A 12,782-nucleotide genomic window follows, 5' to 3' on the forward strand; every position below is an offset into this window, starting at 1 on the left:
AAAAATTAAGATTCATGACAACTGAGCTGGAAGCTTAAAGGAGCAAGAAGAGTAGCTGCTGAGTTAAAAAAAAAAAAAAAAGGAACTGCTAAAGAGGACAAATACATATTAAACAGCAGAACACTCAAAGTAAAGGGTCATTCATTTTGATATACCACCTTTCTGTGGTACAACCAAAGCAATTTGTTTTAAGTATGAGATCTTTGAGGTGTAAACAAAGAAAACACAACCAGCTACCGGGAGACTTGATTTAGATCACTTGCAGCCTTTTGATGTTGTGGCATTTAAGAAAAAGAGCTAAAATCAAATGCTTCTCAGAGCTGATGAATTTCCATTAAAGGTGACCAAAGTATCATATAATAGAAATAAATTATTATAAAACCAAAATTTTACAAATTAGAACAGTTTACAATTAATATTACATATTGAGATGATAATGAAAAATATACAAACAAAAAGCCCTAAGCATGAGATCATATTATAAATTTAAAAATTAAAGGTTTCAAATAACATTGTTTTTATGGAATGATGATATACGTAGTAATTATCCTGCCTTCAGTGTAAAGATTATTCCATTCTAAAGCAACCTGATAAGAAAACTGTTTATTGAACGTGTCCTATGAATGATTATCCCAGGACAAGCAGGCAGCATATTCTCTACATGTGGGTGACGTCACCGACAGAGCCGCCTAGCGGACATTTTCGCAAGCAGACTTGCTTGAAGACCTTCAAGCTTGCGATTGGCCCGCGCATGCACGCATGCCCCTCCCGCCCAGTCTAGGGCATGGGTCTTCTCAGCGTGTTCTCAGTTCTCTGTTTTCCGCAGAGCCAGAAGAACTGCTCCCTTGCTTCACGCAATATCGCTGTCCCTCTTGCCCCGCGGCTTGTTTGGTTAGTTTATTTTGAGTCGCTGTGCTCGCATCTGTGGTTTTTTTTTCTTTTTATTTGTTTTTCAGTTCGTATCTTTTTGACCAGGCTTACTCTGGCCGCCTAGCCTCACGGGGCCGCAGCCGTATTTTTTTCTTATGTCCCGGCCTCGTTCCGGGTTTAAAAACTGTACTAAGTGCAACCGGATTATCTCCATCACCGACCCTCATCGTTGGTGTGTGGAGTGCCTGGGTGCAGAGCACCGCGCTGAGTCCTGCCCCCGTTGTGCGACTTTGCAACTGCGGGCTCTTCGTAGGAGGGTGGCCAAGATTCTCCAACTCTTTGGCCCCATGGATCCTGCGGGCCAGGCCTCGAGCTCGGCCTCGGTGCCCTTGTTGGGCGCTTCGGCCTCGAAGTCCCCATTGGCCTCGGCCCCTCCTGTTACTCCGGCCTCGGGTAAGTCTCCTCTTTCCTCCTCAGGTGTGCTGGCAAAGAAGCCTACCTCTGAGTCTCATGTTAGTGCCGCCTCGTCGGCATCTTCAAGCGTGCCTCCTCACATAGGGAATACTCTTCCTCGAGGTCGCCCCGAAGGAGTGCACTGCTGCACCTAAGACCCAACCACCTTTGGTCTCGGTGCCTATGTTCAAGGACATGCTTAAGGCTATTCTTACCACGCAGCTTTCCTCGGTGGGCCAACTGGTCCCGACTTCGACGCCTCTGACCTCGGTCTTGACCCTGTCTCAGTCTGACCAGCCTGAGCGTCCCCTCATTTCTTGAGGCCCTGCCCGCAAGACTCACTGGGTTCCCTCAAGCGATTCATCATCCCCCGAGTCACCTGTAACTTTTCGGGGATCCAGGCCAGGGGGCCGTTTTTCCCCTGCTACTTTGTCGAGTTTTGCCCCTCCTAAAAAGCCCTGGTCTTCACCGCCCCTTCGGGGCAGGTCTCCGACCGCAAAACCTTCTAGACACACGCTTTTCCTTGAGTTGGACTCTGGGTTGTGTTCCCCATCGAGGCAGCTACCAGCCTCTAAGGAGTCTTCTTCGACACCGGTGAAGGAATTTTACTTTACCCAGTCTTCCCTGAGGCGTCGCCAGCTAATTCCTCGGACCCCGGGGTCTTCCCCGGCCCACCGAGCACGGGTCGTTCCTCGACGCCCCCAGATACTTTAGTAGAGCCTCTTCAGTCTCCCATTCGCAGGACTCCGAGGCCCCAGCTTACTATTCGAGGGAAGTTTCTCCCTCTTTCTCGGCTGCCCCAGATCTCGCTCAGGGTCTCCTCAGGAGGATGAGTCTTCTTCTCGAAACTCTTCCTTTACTCATTTCATCTCTGACATGGGTAGGGCCTTGAAACTGGACTTCCAGTCTGAGTCCCATTATACCCAGGAATATCTTGGTATAATGGGACTCAGACTGGGTGTTGATCATCCGCCCTGTGAGGCGTTGCGCTTGCCATTGCACCAGGTTCTCCGGCAAACCATTCTCCGGAACCTGGAGACCCCCTATGCGGTCACGGCCATTCCCTCCAAGTTGGAGTCCCGTTACCGGATGATTCCGGTTAAGGGGTTTGAAAGTTCTCAGCTTTCTCATCAGTCCTTGGTGGTTGAGTCTTCCTTGACGAAGTCCAACCCGTCTAAGATTTACGATGCCGTCCCTCCGGGCCGAGAGGGCCGTATGATGGACAAGTTTGATCGCCATCTTTACCAAAACTCAATGATGGCGAATCGTGTCCTCAACTATAACTTTATCTTCATGTCCTACCTCCGGTTCTGTGTGGATGCCCTCCGCTCGTTCCGGGAGGACATACCGGATTCTTAGCGTTGGGAGTTTCACCTCCTCGAGGAGACCCTTTCCCAACTCTGCCTCTATATGTTCTAGGCGGCCTACAATGCCTTTGAGTTATCCTCGAGGGTCACAGCCTTTGCGGTCGCCATGCATCGCCTCACTTGGCTCCGCCTTGTGGATATGGATCCGAATCTACAGGATCGTCTTGCCAATCTCCCTTGTGTGGGTCATGAGCTCTTCGATGATTCTATCGAATCGACCACCAAGCGCCTATCAGACCACGAACGGTCCTTTACCTCTCTGGTGAAACTTAAACCGAAGGCAATACAAACTTCCTCTCTGGAGATATCCACAGAAATATACTCCTGCGTTCTCTTGGCCTCTCCCGAAGCAGCCTCAACAACAGCAGCAACGTCAATCTAAGGCCCAGCTGCCGGCTCCGGCGAAGCCTGGATCGTCTTTTTGAAAATTCTGGTCCGAGCCTTTGGGCTCCCTTCCTCCTGGATCCTTCCCCCCTCCCCATCGGGGGCCATCTCCACCATTTCTATGCCCAGTGGGAAAGTCTTACCACCAACAGTTGGGTGCTTTCTATCATCCGGGAGGGGTACGCCCTTCACTTCAGTCACGTACCCCTGGACCTACCTCCAAGAGAATTTTCTTCTGCTCGATCTCAGCTGCCTCTCCTTTTACAGGAAGCTCAGGCCCTTCTTCGCCTTCGGGCGGTCGAGGAGGTTCCCTCGGACCAGTGGAACACCGGATTTTATTCCCGGTACTTTCTGGTACCCAAGAAGACGGGGGATCTGCGTCCAATCCTGGACCTCTGTGCTCTGAACAAGTTTCTGGTCAGGGAACGGTTCAGAATGCTCACTCTTCCTACTTTGTACCCCCTCTTGGACGAGCTGGACTGGCTGTGCTCTCTGGACTTCAAGGAGGCGTATACGTACATTCTGATATACCCAGCCTCTCGCCGGTATCTGAGATTCCGGGTGGGAGATCTCCATCTCATCAAACCATCTCGCTCCTTCAGAGCCTCGGCTTCGAGGTGAATTTCCCCAAGTCTCAGCTCTGTCCGTCCCAGTCTCTGGAATTTATCAGAGCAGTCCTGGACACGGCTCGTCTCCGCTCCTTTCTGCCTTAGCCTCGACGGGAGGCCCTTGTTCGATTATGCCGGAAGGTGGCTCATCTGTCCTCAGCCCCGGCTCGCTCATGATGGTCCTCTACGGTTCACGTGACTCCTTTTACTAGACTTCACTTCCATATTCCTCAATGGACTCTGGCATCCCAATGGAACCAGGATCGAGACCCTGTCTTTCGACTCATTATCATAACTCCTTTGTTGAGGCAGTCTCTCCATTGGTGGATGCTCTCTTCCAATCTTTCCAGAGGTTTTCTGTTTCATGCTCCTCCTCCGCGAAAGGTCCTCACGACGGACTTGTCGGCCTACGCTTGGGGAGCTCATCTGGATGGTCTTTTGTCCAGTGCCGACCGCCTTTTTCACATCAATCTGCTGGAGCTTGGGGATTGATAGCAAAGTAACACATTCTGTAACTAATCTTCCTCGCCCTGAAAGCTTTTTGTCACCTGCTTTGCGATCAAGTGGTGCTGGTCCACACAGACAACCAGGTCGCCATGTATTATATCAACAAACAGGGGGGAAGGGGGGCCGATCACTGTGCCAGGAGGCGCTGTGGCTCTGGGATTGGGCCATCCGCCGCAACATATTCCTTCAAGTGGTCTACATTCAGGGCCAGCACAATTGTCTGGCAGACAAGTTGAGTCGTCTTGTACAGCCTCACGAGTGGTCCATCCATTCCTTGACTCTGCGTCACGTATTTGCTCACTGGGGGACTCCGGACGTCGACCTGTTCGCGTCTCCCCACAATCACAAGTTGCCCCGCTTCTGCTACAGGGTATACACCCCGCTCAGACTTGAGGCAGATGCTTTTCTGCTGGATTGGACGAACCTGTTTCAGTATGCGTTCCCTCCATTCCCTCTGATTCTGAAGACTCTCTTCAGGCTCAAGTCCACGAGTGCCACCATGATTCTGATAGCTCCTCGGTGGCCCCGACAACCGTGGTTCACCCTCCTGTTGCAACTCAGTTTTAGGGAGCCGCCTCTTCTGCCTGTTTTTCCTTACACGGAATCGGGATTCTCTTCTTCATCCCAACCTGCAGTCTTTGCACTTAATGGCTTGGTTCCTCACGGCTTGATGCTCTCAATGTCCTGGAAGCTTCTCGGAAGGAGTCCACTCACCAGTGTTAACATCAAAAGTGGACCCGCAACAACAGGAGCTGCTGTCTGCCTCCTTATCTGCTGTCCTGGAATATTTGTTACACTTATCTGGCGCTGGACTCAAGTCCTCATCGGTTCGAGTCCACCTTACTGCCATTGCTGCTTTTCATCAGCTGATTGACGGGAAGCCTATCTCTGTTCATCCTGTGGTCTCCCGCTTCATGAAAGGCCTTTTCCACATTCATCCGCCCCTTAAACCTCCTCCCCCTGTGGTTTGGGATCTTAACGTGGTCCTTGCTCGTTTGATGAAACCTCCATTCGAGCTGCTAGCGCGGGCTCACTTGAAGTATCTTACTTGGAAGGTTGTGTTTCTTATTGCTCTCACTTTTTCCCATAGGGTCAGTGAGCTTCAAGCCTTGGTAGCGGACCCTCCTTTCACTGTCTTCAATCATGATAAGGTGGTTCTCCGTACCCATCCTAAGTTTTTGTCTAAGATTGTTTCTGAGTTTCACATTAACCAATCCATTGTTCTTCCTGTGTTTTTTCCGAAGCCCCATTCTCACCCTGGAGAAGTGGCTCTGCATTCCCTTGATTGTAGGCATGCGCTGGCCTTCTTCCTGAAGCGCACCGCTCCGCATTTTTTTGCTTCCCAGCAGTTTCTCTCTTTCGACCTTAATCGTTTGGGTCGCTCTGTTTGTAAGTGGACCATTTCTAACGGGTTGGTCGCTTGTATCTCCTTTTGTTATGCTCAGGCTGGTCTCTCCCTGCCGGGTCGCGTCACTGGCCACAAGGTCAGAGCAATGGCGGCGTCAGTTGCTTTCCTCCGCTCGACTCCACTTGAGGAAATCTGTAAGGCTGCCACTTGGTCCTCGGTTCATACCTTTACCTCGCACTACTGTCTGGATACTTTCTTCAGGCGTGATGGCCATTTTGGCCAGTCCGTTTTGCAAAATCTGTTCTTCTAAATTGCCAACTCTCCCTCCATCCCATTCTGGTTAGCTTGAAGGTCTCCCACATGTAGAGAATATGCTGCCTGCTTGTCCTGGGATAAAGCACAGTTACTTACCGTAACAGGTGTTATCCAGGGACAGCAGGCAGATATTCTCACAACCCACCCACCTCCCCGTGGTTGGCTTCTTTGCTAGCTATCTGAACTGAGGACACGCTGAGGAGACGCTTGCCCTAGACCGGGCGGGAGGGGCACGCGCGCATACGCAGGCCAATCGCAAGCTTGAAGGTCTTCAAGCAAGTCTGCTTGCGAAAACGTCCACTAGGGGGCTCCGTTGGTGACGTCACCCACGTAGAGAATATCTGCTTGCTGTCCCTGGATAACACCTGTTACGGTAAGTAACTGTGCTATTTTTTTTTTTAATAGTCAGGAGTGATAATATTGTTCTCCTGATTGTAATGATCTTTTATAATTGGGGATTGATAGCAAAGTAACACATTCTGTAACTAATCTGTTCAATAATTTAAAAACTAAATATGCGTAATGTGAAAGTTCCCCCTTTATTTCCACTCTTATTGCATACCTGTCACACTGAATGGTTTCTAAACTTTAACAAAATTTAATATTAAACAAAAGGAATCTGAATAAACATACACTTGTGTGAAAAAGTAATTGCCCTCTTAGTTATGCAATGAATCAATTGACCAAACTTAATTGATGATTAGATTCAACTGATTGAACATAGCTAGGTTTGATTACAGCCAGCACTGTTGAATCTAAACCTTGTTATACAGTATATTGAACGATACCATTAGAGCAGTGGTTTCAAATTCGTGGCCCGGGGGCCACATGTGACCCACCAGGTACTATTTTGAGGGCCTCGGTATGTTTATCATAATTACAAAAGTAAAATAACACAGTTTCTTAATCATATGTCTCTTTAGCTATAAATTACAATATTATTGTTAAGACTTAGCCAAAAGGAAAGATTTATAAATATAAAGAGTTTTACCGTCATGCAAAATTGTTATTTTTTTAATAAGATATTAACTATTTTTTCTGAAGCCCTCCAATTACCTACAAATCCAAAATGTGGCCCTGCAAAGGGTTTGAGTTTGAGACCACTGCATTAGAGTGAAGTAGTTAGCACAGTTTCTATAAGAACGCTGTGCCACAATCAAAGAAAATTCCAGAAGAAATGTTAAAAAAAAGTTGTTACAATATATCTGGTTAGCGTTACAAAGTAATTTCTAAAGCCGTGGTACTCCACTGAGTGACACAGAACCATTACCTCCAAATGGAAAAGACTTGGAGCAGTGGTGAATCTTTTCAGGAATGCTGGCTTGCCAAAATTGCTCAAAGGGTGCAGTGATAACTCATCTAGGAAGTAACTAAATAATCCAGAGCATCCAAAAACAGGCCTCTCTAGCCTCAGTTAAGATCATGACTCCACAGTAAGAAAGAGACTAGACAAAAATGAGATTTATGGGAGAATAGCAAGGCAGAAACTGCTGCTATCCAAGAATAACATCTGTGGTTACCTCACATTTGCAGAAGCACACACCTGGATGATCCCCAAACCTTTTGGGATAATATTTTAACAGGCAGACGACTCAAAAGTGGAACAGTTTGGACAACACAGGTCCCAATATGTCTAGTGTAAAGCAAGTGCAATATTTCATAGTCAGGACACCGTACTAATGTTAAATGCTTTTGGTCTGTCACACAAAAACAGCCCAAAAATTTGTTGGGGGTCCCATGGGAGCCCATTCAGTAGGGTTAAGGGTAAATGAATTAATTTTAAAATTGTGTTTATTCAGATTCTTTTTATCTAATACAGTATTACATTTTGTTTAAAGATCAGAAATCATTTATTGTGACAGATGTGTGGGAAATCAGGTGGTGGAGTGGACTTTTTCACACCACTATAATTTAAAAGTAATCCTTGCCTGTACTGTCAATTGGTTTAACAAAGGAAAAACTTATATTTATGACCTTTAGCAATTTTTCCAGATTATTTTTTGATGGTAAATCACTCTCATATAAATTTGTTAGAACAGACAATGGTATGCATTAGAGAATGACACGGGAAAAAATTTTTCCCCATCCCTGCAGGAACTCATTTTCCCGTCCTGTCCCCGTGAGCTCTTTTCCTGTCCCTGCCCCATTCCTGCAAGCTCTGTCCTCATCTGCACAAGCCTCAAACACTTTAAAACCATAAGCGTTCCAGGCTTGTGTGGTTAAAGCAGAGCTTATAGGAATGGAGCAGGGACAGAGACGGCAACAAAACCCACGAGTTCATGACGGGAAAATTGAGTTCCTGCAGGGACGGGGACAAATTTGTCCCCATGTCCTTCTCTAGTATGCATTTTAATTTGTAAAAATGCATAAAGTTCTTGGTAGGACTGTGCAACTCATGTGGCCTCACAGTGTGCTGCCATGGTGGATTGAGGGTGTGGACCTAAAGCTAGGGATTACCCTTTAACTTAGAAGGCTGACAGTATTCGGATGTTCATAGCCTATCAGAATGTGTATCACACACTGCTCTGTGTTGCTGTAAATAGTTATTTAAGACTGGATACAGGTAGCATTTAATGTTGCAGCATTTTGAAGAACTAATGAAAGCTAAAGCATGTTCTCCAGAGTTCAGTTATCAGAGCATCTTCAGATAAGACAGTGCAGCAAACATTGTGATCATGCCATGCCATGCCATGGTCAAGATACTTTGAGGGGGAAAATAGGGCTGTACATGATAATTGTAAGATCATAATTCGAGGTTGGTAGGGATGTGAATAGTCCCATCCTCATCCATACACTTTGGGGGGGGGGGGGGTGACTTCACTGTGTTCATATTATCATCAACATCAGATATGATCCTAAAAGAACTGCATTAACAAGCAAATTCAATGTTTTTGAGGTCTTGTTTTTCCAGATATTTCCATTATATCTACAGAAGTCCTCTCATACCCCCACCCACCCATTATAGGAATACACAATATGAGAATGGAGTAGACAGCAACTCCTTAGACTTACAATACAAATCAAAATATAGAATAGATTTTTTAAGTTGAAGGAAATACAGGGGCAAGGTGCTTTAGATGATTTGTTTTTTCTAACCTTTGTACTGTCACAATGGTGTAAAATGAAAGTATTGAAAGGATACTAGCACCATGGGGCTCATTTTCAAAAAACGAAAAACATCCAAAATGTGGCATAAAGGTCAAATTGATGGTTTTCTCACCAAACTCTTCCAATTTGCTATTTTTGAAACAGATTTTGTAGACAGATTTCTATGGTGCTTGTCCGCAGCGTGTCTGACTCCCCTTATATGTTAGAAGCTGGTTTGGGCGGAACTAGGGCAGGCTTATGTTTTGGATGTTTTTCTGCAACAATCAAACACTTTAGAAAATGTCCAGGACACAGTTTGGATGTTTGGGGCTAGACCTGTTTTAACAGTGAATAAGTGATGAAGAGGTGCCTAAACTGACCTAATGACCTCTCCCCCTCCCCCCATTGATCACTGACCCCCCCTCCCATCCCCAGATGTGAATGAAACGGTACGTATTTGCCTGTATGATAACTTCAGATGTTATCCAAGTAGAGCAGCAAATAGATTCCTGGAGTAACATAGTGGACACAAAATAGTCGACCATAGAGATGGGGATGCAGGCCCATATTTCACTCTAATTACACTTATGGTGTAATATGTGAGCCTTCCAAAACCCACCCAAATCTCACTGTTCCTACATACAGGTAACACCTGCAGGCATAAGGTCCTTTATTCAGTAGGTTTTATCTTTTTTCCTTTGAGGGCTTTTTGTGCATGAATTGTGATAAAATACAGACCACCCTGGGGAGTTCACAAAATTTCTCAGTGTTGTATGCATCCATATGCACAAGAATTGTGTAGATTCATCAGTAATGCATTTGTGGATCATATTTGTTTGTTTATTTGGTTTTCTATCCCATCCTCCCAGGGGAACTCAGAACGAGTTACAAGTTTACAAACATATTAAATTGTTTTTATGCAAGTTGTTGGCAAACATAGCATGGCAAGTCATTGTCTGACGGATGGCAAAACAGTCAACAAAGCATGGCAAAACACAACACAACATAACATAACATGGTATGATGAGCATTGTATGTCAAAACAGAGCATTGCAAACATTGCATTACAAGCGTGGTTAACATAGCATGGCATACCTAGTATTATATATACAAAACATGGCATGGGAAACACAGCATGGTAGATACAGTATACAAGTGTGGCTAACCTAGTATGATATGACAGTATGGTATGTTACAAGATAGAATCTAGCATGGTACACATGGGATGGCAAACATTGTTTAATGGGCATAGCATGAGAATGTAGCATATTAGACAAAGTGTGGTAATCATAGCATGAAAGATAACAATGTAGAGTGATAGAGAAAATGGACAGTAGGACAAAATGTGGCAAAGCGTGGTATGCTTGGACATAGTATGTAGTGGATAGAATAGTGAGATCTTGCACAGTGGAGGCTGCATATTATACCACAAGAGGTGATTTGGTAGGTTAGCGCATTATATGATGGGTAATATAAAGTGCAACAGTTCACGGTATGGTGGGCGAAGCGCATCATCATTTGAGACTCATGACAGCAAAGGGCTGGTGCTCTTCTTTGTAAGGTTTGGGAATTTGGGTAGGTGCATTCTCAAGGGAAGAGGTGGGGTTTTTTTGCCTTCCTGAAGTTCAGTAGACTTTCTAATGATCTAATGTGGATAGGTAGCTTGTTCCAGAGGCACAGTAGGTAGTGCTTGCAAGATCTTTTTCGGGCAGTCTCAAGGTGGAGGGCGCGTCCCAAGGTCGTGCATAATCATTTTTCTTATACAATAAACTCTGGAATCTTCACCAACGGGTTTGTGTATTCTCTCTAGCTCTGAGCTACAGGCACTCCAAATCAAACCTTTAGCCCCTCCCTAGGTATATACATCCTGTCACGTGCGTTGTGTGAATTCCAGTCTGTTCCTGCAGCTCTGACTGCTGGTCTATCTTTTCTGCTCGTGCTTCATTTTACATTTCTAGTTCTTTTATTTCATCATTTGGCGTGGGTTGCCTTGTGCTGTGGATTCACCCTTCGGGGACATCCTTTGGCGAGTGATCGCAAACTTTAGTATTTACTTTGTCTGCTTCTGAGGGAGCACTTTTAGCAGACCTGCAGTAAACCCCTCAGACAGCCTGCAGGTCAGAATGGGTCTCCGGGATCGGGAGCCCACCTCACTCTTAGTTCGTCCGCAACAGGGTAGAGCGTATGCTGCTGCAGTTCTGTGGAGGTACGTTAGGATCAGAACTGGACTGCGTGTCTTTCCTAATTTTGCTGTGAGGTCCGGAGAGTCTCTGGGGTGATTGGGAAGGTGAGGCAGTCAGAAGATCTGAAATTCAGTTTTTATCAACTTCTGAGGTATCTCTCTGCTTGCTCTGGGTTAACTGGCAGCAGTTTCTATTGTAGCACATGTGTGCTCAGAAGTTTGGCAATTTTTTTGGGGGGTGGGTCCTAAAAAAGTTTTTTTGGGTGGTTTACAACCTGTAAAATCAAGATTTTTTTGTCCTTATAAGAGGACCTCTCCAGTACTCCAGACCCCCCCCCCCCCCCCCATCTAGAGGGTACCGGTTCGGAGCACCTTCCAGACCTCGTTTTGGAGGTCAGGTGCGACATTAGTTTTCCAACAACAGTCCTCCTGCCCATTCCACGAGGGAGTTCTCTGGCTCCACTTCCTCAGATTGGGAGATGCCTTTCGGGCTACCTGACAGAATGGCAGAGGATGTTTTCGGACATGTGGGTCTTCGAAGTGCTCAGACTGGGTCTCCGTTTTAAATTTTTTTCAGACCTCCATCAGATTTCTCCTTGTTCTTGTCACGGGAAATCTGGATCATGCCCAGCACATGCGGGCCGTGGTTCAAAGATTGCTGGATCTGCCAACAATGGACCCGGTTCCACAAGAAGATTTGAGCTCTTAGATATACTCGATGTTTCTTACCATTCCAATGAAAGGTTCCGAAGATTGGAGGCCTTTTCTGGAACTCAAGTCTGTTCTTACCTATCTGCATGTATAACATTGTCGGATGGGAACAGTGCGTTCAGTTTTGGTGGCACTAGTGCCTGGGGAATTCTTGACTTGCCTGGATCTTGCGAAGCTTACCTCCTCATCCTGATTTTGCAGGAGCACAGGAGGGTTCTGCGGGTTCCTGTGCGCAGCTGGCAGTTTTGATTCGCAGCTCTGCCTTCAGGCTGACAATGGAGCCATGTTCTTCCGATGTCATCGGCAAATGAGTGGATCTTTATTTGGTATTTTAAGTCGATGTCTATCACTGGTCTGATATAGAAGTTGAAAAGCAAAGGGGGCACCTTGTGGTACGCTATATTTTATTGGTTTAGGTCGCAATAGGGTATATTTAAGTAGGACAATTTGGGTCATATGGCTCAGGAATGACAAGAACCATTGGAGCATTCGATTATTTATTGCAATAGTTGAGAGTCTGGCAAGTATGCAGTGGTGATCAATAGTATCAAAGGCAGCACTGAGGTCTAGAAGGACCAGTAGGCCATCATTTCCTTTGTTGTCTAGTAAGTTCCAGCAGTCATCAATAATTTCAGTGTTATGGAAGTTCCTGAATCCAGATTGGTATGGGGAGAGGGCATTCTGTCTAGCGACAGTAGAGAATTCACATTTGATATATCAGGATTATTATTGTGTAGGACAGATTGACACTTGTGTAGATGACATGGTTATCTTTTTTATAGGGCAGTGTGTAATTTTTTTTATTATTTTTAAATCCTAGCATCACATTCTTTCTAGAAGTAATTCACCATCCTGATTTGGGTGGGGGGTGGAGGGCTTAGTAGTAGCAGTTTTTGATGTTTTATAGGTGAGCCCCAGCACTGAAGGGTAATTGTTGCTGCTTTTTGTTT

At 45.8% G+C, this 12,782-nt stretch overlaps 1 protein-coding gene across 7 annotated transcripts in view; it reads left to right on the plus strand.

Moving 5' to 3' along the window:
- TRIO (trio Rho guanine nucleotide exchange factor) overlaps positions 1-12,782 on the plus strand; it is an 830,868-nt gene that overhangs the window by 451,068 nt on the left and 367,018 nt on the right. The window lies entirely within an intron of this gene.

The sequence above is a fragment of the Geotrypetes seraphini genome, chromosome 2 (assembly GCF_902459505.1).
Source record: "Geotrypetes seraphini chromosome 2, aGeoSer1.1, whole genome shotgun sequence".
Taxonomy (NCBI): Eukaryota; Metazoa; Chordata; class Amphibia; order Gymnophiona; family Dermophiidae; genus Geotrypetes; species Geotrypetes seraphini.